Here is a 13636-nt window from a genome sequence, read left to right on the forward strand (position 1 = left end):
GACTTACACACACACACACACACACACACACACACACACACACACACACAGATGCTACCAACAATTTCTAACAAAAAAAAATCTAAATTTGGATGTAAAAAAATGTGAAATTCACACACAATTTTTTATAATACACCTTAAAAAAAAGGTGTATTTATTTGAAAGGCCAAGTTACAGAGACAAAGTGAGGAACAGAGTGACAGACATCTTCCATCTGCTGGTTCATCCCCCAGAAAGCTGTAATGGCTAAGACTGGATCAGGATTAAGCTAGAAGCTTATTCCAGGTCTCCCACCATGGGGACAGGGGCACAAGCACTTGGTCCAGGCTTCTGCTTTTCCAGACACATTGACAGGAAGATGGATTGGAAGTGGAGCAGCCAAGACTTGAATTGATGACCACATGGGAGGCTAGCACTGCACATGGCAGCTTCACCTCACTATGCCACAATGCTGGCCCCATAGCACGCATTTGCCATGAGCTGTTTTTTTTTTAAAGATTTATTTATTTTTATTGCAAAGTCAGACATACAGAGAGAAGGAGAGACTAAGAAGTTCTTCCATCCAATGATTCACTCACTCCCCAAGTGACTGCAACGACTGGAGCTGAGCCAACCCAAAGCCAGGAGCCAGGAGCTTCTTCTGGATCTCCCACACAGGTACAGGATCCCAAGGCCTTTGGCACATCCTCAACAGCTTTCTCAGGCAACTACTAGGGAGCTGGATGGGAAGCAGGGCCACCAGGATTAGAACCAGGGCCCATAGGGAATCCTGGCACGTTCAAGGCTAGGACTTTAGCCACTAGGCCACCGTGCTGGGCCCATTTGCCATGAACTTTTTTGAAGGCCTTACACCAGGTCCTATTAAGAGTACTTAAGGATTTGTCCCTGATGCAAACACAGATATGGTAGCTGAGTCCATGGGAAATACACATAGTGCAAGATCTTTTGTAAGGACTTCAAAATTCTCTGCGTTAAGGTAAATGTATCTTTCAATTCCCACACACGTGTTGAAATCCCCTGCTGCATGTAAATAAATGCAGGCAAACATCCACTGATTCCACAGATCTTTCTCACTGGATCTCTGCCCTCAGGAGGTGGCTAGTCTGAATTGGAACACAAACCCTGCTTCTGCAGACTGAACAAACATGTTCTGTTCAATGGAGAGGTGCCTAGTCATTTCACATGGCAACTGAGGAGAAGAGGTGAAAGCATGTCTCGGACCACCCTTGGACCACCTCCTAACCCTTAGGAAGGGGGAGTTCATGGCCAGATTGACATCACGCTGGTGCACCATGGGAAACACCCTCTGGTTTTAGGGGATCCCGGGAAATCCTCCAGCACACAGTAGTTTAGCGTAGATCCCTCTCAAAAGTCCAAAATATGAGCAAAGCAAAACATCAGTACCAGAGATCGTTCTCAACTCAAGGAAAATTTAAAATAGGCCCAGAGAGAGTTGCTATTATGCAGCTTCAAAATGGTATTTGCGTCTTATAATGCCCAGATAACCAGCTGTTGTGTTGGGAGATTGAGGGGAATGATTGTTGCTGGTGACACACGAGAACACTAATATAATAATGCTACATGGAGGGAGCTGGAAAACATGGTTTTCAGAAGTTGCTCACCCTGCGATGCTTAGGCTAAGAAAAGGGAGTATCACTTAGGAGATGTGGGCACCTCCACAGGAGGAAGCTGACCTGAGAACAGATAATTATCTAAATGACAGAATAAGGAGTCTAGAAAACTTGTGTGGGAAACCCACAATTGCCAAGGACTTAAGAATACACATGAAAGTTGGAAGGCCAGGTTCAGCACAATGGCTCAGTGGTTAAATCCTCACCTTGCATGCACCGGGATCACATATGGGTGCCAGTTCATGTCCCAGTTGCTCCAATTCCCATCCTGCTCCCTGCTTGTAGCTTGGGAAAGCAGTCAAGGATAGCTCAAAGCCTTAGGACCCTGCACCCTCATGGGAAACCTGGAAGAAGCTCCTGGCTTTGGATTGGCTCAGCTCTGTAATTCCCAACCAGTACTGTATGACAAGACCATTTACTTATCTTTACTGAGCACACAGCTAACACTGTGTTATATGCCAGGTTAGTCCATTCTGTGTCACTGTAACAGAACATTCAACTTCACAAAGAATCACGGTTTGCTTTGCTCACACTTTGGGAAGCTAAAGGGGCAGCACAGTCAGTTCAGCTTCTGGTTGCAACACGAGACAGTGGAAAAGCTGGCTGAATCACAGGTGAGTAGTTTCTCTTTATAACAACTCACTCTCCTAGGAAAAAACTCTCTCCCTCAGGACAGCACTGATCCCTGCCCATGGCACAGCCCCCCGCAGGCACTCCGTGAACATGAACTCATTTAGTCTAGCTGAAACCCTGCATGGGTGGTGATCCTCTATAGACAAGGATACTGAGATTCATTGGCTCAAGGTCATCATTAGACAAGATCAGAGTCACTGGCTCCTTCACAAGGCGCCCGTACAAGAGCTGATACAGGAGGCCTCCACGTAGCTTCCTGGTGAACAACTGCTGCCTTATTTCCCCCAGGAAACCACCGTCCTCGGTGCTGCTGCATATTGGCTGCATCATCCCACGTGGGTCATTCACTTGTTCACCTCTTTTTTCCTCATCTGTAGGGCAGGGGGACTAATAAAAGACCTCTGAGCATGATTGTGAGTATTAAGAAAATTAAAGAGATAAGTGCATGCAAAGAGTTTAGAAACACAGAAAATATTTAATATACACCAGTTATGGTTATGTCTCATGGCATGTCATAACTCACCAAATGTATGCTCCTATAAAAAAACACAATTAGCCATTTCTTAGGAAATTATAGTGTAGCAGGGAAAACAGCTGCCTGCAACATTGGCATCCCATATGGGCTCTAGTTCATTCCCTGACTGCTCCACTTCCCATCCAGTTTCCCTACTAATGCATCTGGGAAGGCAGAGTAAGATGCCTCAAATGCTTGGGCACCTGCCACCCCCACGGGAGACATGGAAAAAGGCCCTGGTTCCAGACTTCAGCCTGGCCCAGCTCTGACCATTGCACTCATTTGGTGGGAGTGAGTCAGTAGATGGAAGACCTTTCTGTCTCTCCTTCTAATTCCAACTTTCAAATAAATAAATGTTTAACAAAAAATAGCCCCATTTCTTTTCATTTCCAACCCTGTCCAGAGTGTGCTGGGCATATAATCCTAATTATTACCCTAAAACAGGGATTGCTACCTTATTGCTATGTAACAAAATGCAGCAGCTTAAAACAACATTTCTTTTTCCATGGTATGTGGGTGGGGAACCCAGGCACAGCTTAGCTGGGGCCTGTGTGTCAACCACAGTAAAAGGGTTAAACTTGGTCTGCTCCAAAGTTTTCGGTGGTCATTGGCAGAGTTTTCATATAGCTGCTGGCCTGAGGACATTACCACCTTGCTGGCCAGTGGCTGGTGGTGCCCCTCAGCCTCTTGCCATAGGGGGCTCCCAGCACATCTCATCAAAGCATGTTCATGAGAAAGCAAGACGTAGAAGCAAGATGGAAGATCTTCGTAACCTCATCACCAAAGTGGCCTCCCATTTCTTGGTCATATCAGTTGGTTATAGGCAAGTCACTCACTACGTCCCGTCCACACCTAAGAGGAGGAGATTGCAAAGGGCTGCAACCTCAGAGGTGGGGTCAGGGCTCTGTGCCAGAGGCTGCCAACCACTGGGCTCACACCTGTGTGTTGGCAGGTCTGCTACAGGTGACAGTGGCCAAGGTTGGAGGGGCCCCTGGTCCTGCCTCTAGGGAGAGCCTCCTTAACCCCTCCTGGTACCTCGCTTCCCCCTCCTGTGCAAGGAGCAAGGTAGACCACAGACGGAGGATGCTGCGAGTGCCTCCAGCACTCCTGAGTTTTCAGCTCTTTGAATTTAACAGATTTTAATTCAATTAGACTGATGAAGTTAGAGCACTGTGTTCTCTTGGAAGGCTGCCAGATACATGGCCATGCAATCAGGCTCCCAGACTTGGCTGAGGTGAGGGCTGGCTCTCTGTCTTCCTTCACCACCAACCAGCCCCTAAGGGAAAGGCAGAGGCAGAGCCTGTAGAACAGCAAAGGTCCCCCAGTGCTTCCTTTTGCCTTCCTCCCACCCCCTTGCCCTGAATTGCTCCGGAAGCTAAACCACAGCCCAGGCACAAGCAGCCAGGCAGGCTGGCATCAAACCCTTGGTGAGATGAAAGGCCCTTTCGAGGTGCATAATTCAGAGAGGCGAGCCCTGCATAGAGTATGTGATTAGAATAAATGTGTCCCGGAGGCAAACATGGCTCTGCCGCTTCCCAAACACAGGCACACTCCCCTCGGAATCCCTCTTATCACTTATCCCACCACTCATTTCCTTTCCTCTGACAGCTCAGCAGCAGCCCACCCAGCAGGCCCTGCCTTTCAAACAGCACCCCGCTTCCCCTACACAGAGGGTGATACATGAATACAAGACGCCAGCGAAACATGGTGAGAGACTGGGAAGCTGCAGAGCTGTGTGCAGGTCTTGCCCATGTCCCCAACTTGTGGTGTGGCCCTGAGTAAGCCCCATTCCCTACTGAGCCCCAGCTTCCCCCTAGACTGAGCAGGCAGAACAGAAGTCACATGTATTTGGCTATAAGGAGCTATGGCGGTTTGAGTGGTAGTTTTCTTCCTAAAATTCACAAGAAAACTAGGTCCCCAGGGCAGTAGTGGGCACTTCAACAGAGGATTGGCTCTGGAAGGCTCCGTCCACCTGGGTGCCCTCACAGAGGAGCATAGCATTGGAATTTGTCTCTCCCCCCTATTCCATCCTGTCCACCATGTAAGGACACAATGGTCCTCCCCTCCACGGGATGCAGCAACATCTCCATGCCCTCTGTGAGGCAAAAAGCACCTCTCGTCAGACAAGCACACCTGCCAGCACATTGACCTTGGATATTCCTGGCTTCAGAACAGTAGGAAAACAGATCACATTCCTGATCAATTGTGTTGTAGCAGCACAAATAGTCTAAGGTAGGTAAAAAGACAACCAGTAACAGGTGGCTTATACACACTTGCCCTCCTTAATAAGATAGATAGAGATAGGGGTTTCAGGACCAGAGCTGGGGCTCTGCAATGTCACTTCCTCATCTCCCTTGGTTGCCAATCACAGCCACAGCTGAGTGAGGTCTGCCCCAGGGAGTCACAATGGCAGCCACAGCTCTCAGCATCCCAACCTCACACCCTACAGGCAACACAAACAGGAGAGCGCAAGACAGGTGCTACTGTGGCGAAGCTGCTTTATAAGGGAGTAAAGTCTTTCTGAAAGATTCTTGCAATGGGTTGTGCCAAGTCCCACACAATGAAGTGCTGGAGGACCTCAAAATGGGAGTTGACCTGAAAATAGAATCATTCACTGCAGACATGATGAATCAAAAAGTCCCACTGGACAGATGCTATCCCCAACTGACTGGCATCCTTGTAAGCCAGAGAGGGAGACCCAGCATGGTTGTATAGTAGCTGAAGTCCTCACCTTGCATCAGCCAGAATCCCATATGGGTACCAGTTCACATCCCAGCTGCTCTAGTTTCAATTCAGCTGCCTGGTTATGGCCTGGAAAAGCAGTGGAGGATGGACCAAAGCCTTGGGACCCTGCACCCATGTGGGAGACCTGGAAAATCCTCCTGGCTCCTGGCTTTAGATCATTTCAGCTCCAGTCATTGTGGCCACTTGGACAGTGTACCAGTGGATGGAAGATCCTTCTGTTTCTCTTCTCTGTAAATCTGCTTTTCATTTATAAATGAATAAATAAATAAATCTTAAAAAAAAAATACAAAGGCTGGTCTGGTGCGATAGCATAGTGGTTAAAGGCCTCACCTTGCACGCGCCAGGATCCCACATGGGTACTGGTTCTAATCCCGGCGGCCCCGCTTCCCATCCAGCTCCCTGCTTGTGGTCTGGGAAAGCAGTCAAGGATGGCCCAAAGCCTTGGGATCCTGCACCTGTGTGGGAGACCTGGAAGAGCTCTTGGCTCCTGGCTTCAGATTGACTCAGCTCCAGCCGTTGCGGCCGCTTGGGGAGTGAACCATTGAGCAGAAGATTTTCCTCTCTGTCTCTCTCCTCCTCTTCATATATCCGCCTTTCCAATAAAAATAAATAAATCTTAAAAAAAAATACAGAGGCAATAGCTGTGTGAGGACAAAGACACAGGGAGAAAACCTTATGGAAGTAGGGAGACATGGCAGGAAGCTAGCAACAAGCCTAGGAATGCTGCACACCACCAGGAACACTAGAAGCTAAGAGGAACACAGGAAACAGGCCCTTCCCTCAAGCTTTCCCCAAAGCATGGCCCAACAGACACACTAGTTACAGTCTCCTGGCCACCAGAACCATGAGAAGACACATGGTGATGTCTTAATTCCCCTGGGTTTTGTGCTTGGTCACGAGTGCCCTCAGCTTCATCCAGACTCCCTCACTGACCCCATCTGTAAATCACCTTGGATCACATGAGTTTGGCATCACTCTGGTCATTTTGTTTAAGATTTATTTATTTTTATTTTTATATTTATTTTTATTGGAAAGGTATATTGGAAGGAGAAACAGAAAGATCTTCCAGCCACTCTCCAAATGGTCACAATGGCCAGAGCTAAACTGATCTGAAGCCAAGAGCCAGAAGCTTCTTCTGGGTCTGCCACATAGGTACTGGGTCCCAAGGCTTTGGGTTATTCTCAGCTTCTTTCCCAGGCCATAGCAGGCAGCTGAATTGCAAGTGGAGCAGCCAGAACATGAAGTGGTGTTCATATGGGATGCCAGCACTTGCATGCCCCAACTTGATGTCTCTTGTGAGGCTGAGCCCATTGCTTCCAGGACGCACCAGGTTTCATGGATCACAAGAAGAAGGGAAGGTGTCTATTAGGTGTAGAGGTGGGCACACACACACCACACACCCCTCTGAAATGTAGGAAAAGCAGAGTTGAGTGGAGAAACGTCATGCTCCGCCCTCGTCTGTCCCTGACCCATGATGGAATTGCCTCTGTGAGTGATTGATTGTACCATGTGTGTTCTTGCCACATCTATGTTCTCTGCTATAGTCTGAATGTGTCCCCCAAAATTTCTGTGTTGGAAATTCAACCTACCTTCCCACCAAATCCACATGGTAATGGTATTTGCAGGTAAGGTTTCTTAGGATGTGATTGTAATTAGAGAAAGTCATGAGGTAAGGATTCCATGATGGCATCCATGTCTTGCTTTCTTACCACACAATGCCTTCTCCCATGATGTCCTCACCAAGTGCTAAGCAGGTGCTCGTGTCATGCTCTTCCTCTTCCCACGCTCCAGAGCTGTGAGTGAAATAAACTTTCATTCTTCATAAGTCATCTGCTTCCAGGCTCTAACAACAGAAAATGGGTTAAGACACTCCGTGATTCTGTTTGCACAGATTAGAGAACAATGCTTGATAAGAAGTAAAGCAAGAAAAAGTGCCTTCTCAGAGCCCTTCATCATTCCAGCTCCCAGGAGATGAAATCTGGAGCTCCCAGGCCTGAGTGCAGCTCTATGCATGAGGAAGGGACTAGGGAGAAACAGGTGGAAGTACCAGTTGCTTCAAAGGTGACTGTAGGGTTTCCTAAAGTCTTGGGTTGGGCATGGGATGGGAATGGGGGAGACAGGGAAAGGACATAGCCTCTTAGCAGAAAAACTCCAAAAAGCAAGTTCTTAGAGCTCTGAGCTATAAGGGACGGCCCCATCATGGAAAAAAAAAAACAGAAGTCCAGTCTGAAACAATTCTACCAGAATGTCTCACAGACACCTCTCATTAAACCATTCCCTAGCTCCTCCAAGGGTTGTTCCCTCTGTGCTTCCTATCTCAGCAAATGTATTTGCATGAGCTTAGTTGTCCAAGCACAGTCATGGGAAGTGCCCTTAACCCCTCTGCCTCCCCCGCCTTCAGCAGTCAGTCACTCTGGGACAGATGTTGAAGGGAGCAAGTTAAGATAGTGCTTGTGGTGCTAGCATCCTATATGGGTGCTGGTTTGAGACCCAGCTGCTCCACTTCTGATCCAGCTCCTTGCTAATGCATCTGGGAAATCAGCAAAGGAGGGTCCAAGTTTGACAGAGAGGAAGATCTTCCGTCCGATGATTCACTCCCCAAGTGAGCGCAACGGCCGATGCTATGCCGATCCAAAGCCAGGAGACTCTTCCGAGACTCCCTTTGGGTGCAGGGTCTGATTGCTTTGGGCCGTCCTGGACTGCTTTCCCAGGCCACAAGCAGGGAGCTGGAAGGGAAGCAGGGCTGCCGGGGATAGAACCGGCGTCCATATGGGATCCCGGGCATGCAAGGCAAGGACCTTAACCACTGCGCCACCGCGCCGGGCCCGTGATTGTGTCTTCTTAAAGGCCCCTTGTCTGTGTGGCGTCCTGAGCTGCTTTGTTCTCAGATCCATTTTCCACACTTCCCTGGTCTGCTCTGTGTTGGAGTTGGAGGGAAGACAAGGACACCTGTGGGCTGCAATGCTCAGCTTGTCCAGTTATCTGACAGCCAACAGGGTGTGATTTTCTTACACCGGCCAGATGCAGAAAGGGCAGGAGAGGGTATTTCCTCCCTCCATCCATCCCTCACCCAGGGGAGGGAGGAACACAGTCACCGTAAGGCTCTGCTCCTTACACACGCCCACTGTGGCTGTACTTTCCACTGTGTCACCCAAGGTTTTCTGCATTCCCATCTGCCTCTTTAGCCTGGCTCTGGTAGCTGCTTCCTGCCATAACTTATTTCTTTTTCTCACCTGTTAACTAAGAGCAAATCATCTTGGATGAACTTTCAGTAATTCCTGTTTCCTGAGTCCAGCTAACTGACAAAATCTTCCCCTATAATTCAGCTCCCTGTACTTCCCCTCACCCAGCCCTCTTCATTCCAAATTTTTAAAGAAATACCTAACTAACAAGAACAAGAATTTTTTTGTACAAAGTTGTATCAATTTGTTTGTGAGGAAGAGGAAGAAAGGGAAAAAAGGAAGCAGGGAAAGAGAGGAAGGAAGGAGGGAGGAAGGGAAGGAGTGAGAGAGAGAAAGAGACACTCCCCAAATGACCACAGCAAATAGGACCCAGCCAGGTTGAAACTGGGAGTTGGTAACCCAGTCTGGGATGGTAAGGACCCACGTACTTAAACCATCACTGCCTCCTCCCAAGCCTGCATTAGCTGGAAGCTGGAACTGCAAGTGGAGCTGGGACTCAAACCCAGGTACTATGGTGTAGGTAGCAGGAGTCCAAGTTGGTAGCCTAACTGCTAGACCAAATGCCCATCCTCATCCTAAATTGCTTGCTGTGTCTACTCCCCTCTAATCTGAGTGATTTGGGAGAGCAAGGTTCATGTTTCCTGTTTTACCATTATAACCCATTGCACTCCTAAACAGTGCTGAAAGCAGCATCTAATTAATGCTTGATTGAGTGAATGGATGAATGGATGAAGTTCATGACTGAATTTCTTGTCTATCCTTCCAGCTTTCTGTTAAGCACTTTCTCTTTTTCCATCTTTCTAGCCTTCCTTTTCCAAGCAAACAATCCCAACAATTTTGACCTTACCCTCCATGTTTCCCTGTGTATTTACCTTAGTAAGCAGGTACAGTAGTTTGGCATCCAACCATTGCTGTGCATGCAGGCTTTCCATTTTCCTGGCAAGTCTGCTGTGCAGGAGCCTCAGCCAGGGTTGTTAACAAGAGGAGACAGAATTATTATAAGACAAAGGAATTCCATAAAGCAGACTGCTAGCTGGAGCCAAGGCTGTAACGCCTGCAGGGGACTTCTGGCTGTCATAGGATGTGGAATGTGATCACAGGTGTACCAGATGGAATATCCTTGAGCTGAGCCGATTTCCCTGCCTAGAGGCCCAACTTTGCTGGAGTGTGGTGGGGATGCTAAGAGAAGGCACTGGGCTTGGTTCCCAAATGTGGGCTGGGTGGAAGGGTCACACCTGCTTTGACAGTCCTAGCATAGGAGTGGAGGGGTAACCTGTGGAGGGAAGGGAAGCTTGGGCACTGATTCAGGAAAATTGCAGTGGTCGGAGAGCTGCTATTTTCCCTCCCTCCTTCCTAAGCCTACATGTCATATGTCCATCAGCTTCAGGAAGCTGTGCAGCAAGCAGCAAGGGGCAGACTGCAGAAGGACCGAGCATCAGCCATGGCTTCCCTGGACCAATAAGCTGCTTGGAAATAAACACAAGAGTGTTCTACAGCAATGGCTTTCTCATCGGATGAGGCAGAATCTTCTTAGGGCCAGAGCTGAGAGGCAAGCTGCAGGCTGGGATGAGGGGAGTGTGGGCTGCAAAGACTCAAGGTGGAGGGTTGGGGGAAGGGTCTTGGGGTCATTTTACCAATGCTCTTTGAAGTTCTTTTTGAACTTTAAGAACAACTTAGTCACTTTTGACTTGGGTAGTGAAATCCCAAAGCATTAAGAGCAGGATACCCCCTTGCCCCGCCCACTCCCACCTCACCTGGGGCAGAGGAGAGGGTTAAATGGAAGAGGCATCCAGAGGAAGAAGGAGGATCAGGAGAAGTCTGCTGAGACCCTGCATCTGTAGTGAGAGAAGCATAGAGCAGAGGACCCTGTACTTCCAGCCAGAGCAGGTAGAGCTGGAGCAGAGAGAGGAACACAAAACTGGTGCTGCTGGAGATGAGCTAGCCATGAACATCTGTGAGTCATCATGCTGTAAAACCTAAAAACAACCCTCAGAAGTAACCACTTCTGTCCTCACTTTACAGAACAGTCATCAAGAGGAGAGGACATGCGCTAAAGCCACACAGCTTGGTGAGAGAGGCCCAGTCTGACCGAGAAACCTGATCTGCTGGCCTCCAAAATCAGCCACCCTTGCAGTGGCATCTGTGTCCTGTCCCCCAGGTGCAGAGCCACACACACAGGGTGCTGCACTGGGCGGACTCAGACCCGGGCTCCCTGGAGGCCTGCAGAAGGGCAGGCAGCTCTAGAGTGGATGTTGCCAGTGGAAAGATTCCAAGCGTTCACTTCTACCTGTCTGGAGACCTTTGCTCAGAGCAGGCAGAGGTCCCCATCTCGTCTCATGGTCCTAATATCTTTCCTTCACCATTAAATATAGAGCAGGGGGCAGCCTTCTTTCTGTTCCCTACATCATAGTCATCAAGTGCTTGGGTCCATTTACTCCCTTAGTCCAAATCCTTGCTATTACTCACCTGTCTCACCTGGGCAGTCCCCACTGACTCATCTTCCACACAGCTGCCACTGTCCCCTTCTGACAGGCAAACCTGACCAAGTCACCACTCTTAAAATAACGCTTTCTTCCAGGACTACTTCTACTTGATGTATAAAATCCAAATTCTCTGGACTGGCATAATGGCATAGTAAGCTAATGTTTGAATGAGTGAACATTCTACCTGCAATGCTGGCATCTCATCCGGGTGCCAGTTTGTGTCCTGGCTGCTCATTTTTGATCCAACTTTCTACTTATATTTTGAGAAAGTAGCAGAGGATGGCTTAAGACCTTGGGCCCTTAAACCACCTGGGGAATCTGGAAGAGACTCCTGGCTTCTTAGCTTCAGATCAGCTCAGCTTCAGCTATTGCAGCTATTTAGAGTGAACCAGTATATGGAAAATCTCTCTCCTTCTCTCTGCAAATGTGCCTTTCAAAAATAAACAAATTCATCTTTTTACAAAGTCCCTTAATTTGGCCACCAGGCCTCTCCCTGGCCAGTGCCAATCTACCTGCTGAGGCATCCTGCCTCTGCTGCATCCTTCCCTCTCAATGGGCTCCAAGACTGCACCTGGGTCCTGGGTGCACCTTGCATTTCCACATCAGGCACCTGCTCCCTCTGCCTGGACCACCATCCCTACATCTGATTCTTTCTCTTGCTAAAATATCACTTTTCTAGGCCCAGCTCACATATCCCTTGCTCTGTGAAGTTTTTCCCCAGCTTTTCAGTTCTGTGGTAATGCTTCCCTGACTGACTCCTGAGTGGTGATAACATAGACGTTGATGACAGAAGTAACTACATGTGACACCAGGCTGGGGCGCTCACTCCGTGCCAGGCACTAACCACCCTCACCCCCCCAGGCAGAGATGTGGGAAAACATGCCCAGAAAACTCTCCTCTGTGAAGGGCCACCAGTGAGGCTCTGACCCGGTGTTAGGAGGCAGGGAGCAGGCATGAAGGGGAAGGTTAAGGGCAGGGTCAGGACGCACCTATTCCTCTTTCCCAAGTCTCAGGCATCACCTTATCGGCCATCTTCTGAGGATTCCCCTAGTTCCAGGAGACACAGCCATCTGCCCCTTTCCTTGCTTGTTGGCAAGAGGGAAGCAGAACTGGAGCTTTCAGACATCAAGAGAAAAAAAAAATGATGGGTGACAATGTCATTAGTCACTCAGATTCATCAAGCTTCGCTGGAGCCCACCATCCACGCCCCCACAGGACCTCCTACAGGGTCCCTGTCTGAGCAGCCCACCACCCATCTGGCTGTGCAAATGAGAAGTCCTCCTTCCTGCCCCGCTGCCCCCGCCACATGCACAGCCTTCCCTCCCTCTCCTACACACACTCAGCTGGTTCCCAGGTGCTGTGGCAGCTATTTGCCTCTAAACCTGTGGCTCTAGTCTCCCCACCATGAGCCCGGTGCACTGAAAACTTGCCACTGACTCCTAGTCTGTGCTCACAGCTCAGAGTATGTGAGCTTGTAATGAATATGCAAATAGGGTAGTATCACTTCCTGTTCAAATGCTGTCAGTAGCCCCCTGTTGATCAAATAATAACACGCCAGGCCAGGCTGTAAACCCACTGTCCCTCTCCTCCTTCGGCTACTAGTGCACCACAGGCCATTGCCAGGCTACATCTCTGCCCAAGTGACTCCCCACAACCACTCTGCCACTTCTACATCTTAGCTCTCCTTCCTGATGGAAGACATGGCTCAGCATCTCCAGGAAACCCTCCAAGCTCTTCATCTCTCCTAAAATCCAACCATATGCCCAGTGTGATCCCATCCATCTCCTTTAATGCACTTCCCACTTCAGGATAGGGACTCCATCTTACTAAATGTTCTCATTTCCTGTCCCTGGCACAACACCTAGAAAGGAACCTAGCAGGAGCTCAGGGAATATGTCCCAAGTCAGTCTGAAATTGTCTTTGAATCATTCATCTATAATTGGGCTATCTCCCAAGTCCAACTTTTAGAGCTGCTGTGAGAACAGGAAGAAAGAGAGTATACATGTGGTGCTTGGGACAAATTCATTGGCTGCAATTCAGGCAACAAATGATAGATAAGGTGTTAGAGACACAGATTCTAGTCCCACACCTAGTGTGAGTGCTCAAGGTGATCTTGGGCAAATCAATTATCCTTTCTGGATTAGTTCTTAATAAATGTGATTTATCTTCTTTACCCCCTCCAGGACTGAGTGATTCCCCACACAATGCTCACCTCTCCCTTTCTTCAGAGCATATCATTATTTAGATCATTTGCATCATCTCTTAACTAAGGATCATTGTATTTGCAAATATCCCACCACATAATCAACTGGATTTTGACATCCATTGCTATGGGACACCTCCCTTTTTCCTGTTGAGCTGGCACCCATAGTCCCAGGATTTTTTTTTTTTAATTAATACTTATTTACTTGAAAAGTTGAGTTACAGACAGATCTTCCACCATTGGTT

Source organism: Ochotona curzoniae, unplaced genomic scaffold (assembly GCF_017591425.1).
Source record: "Ochotona curzoniae isolate NIBS_2020 unplaced genomic scaffold, NIBS_Ocur_1.0 contig_3819, whole genome shotgun sequence".
Lineage (NCBI taxonomy): Eukaryota > Metazoa > Chordata > Mammalia > Lagomorpha > Ochotonidae > Ochotona > Ochotona curzoniae.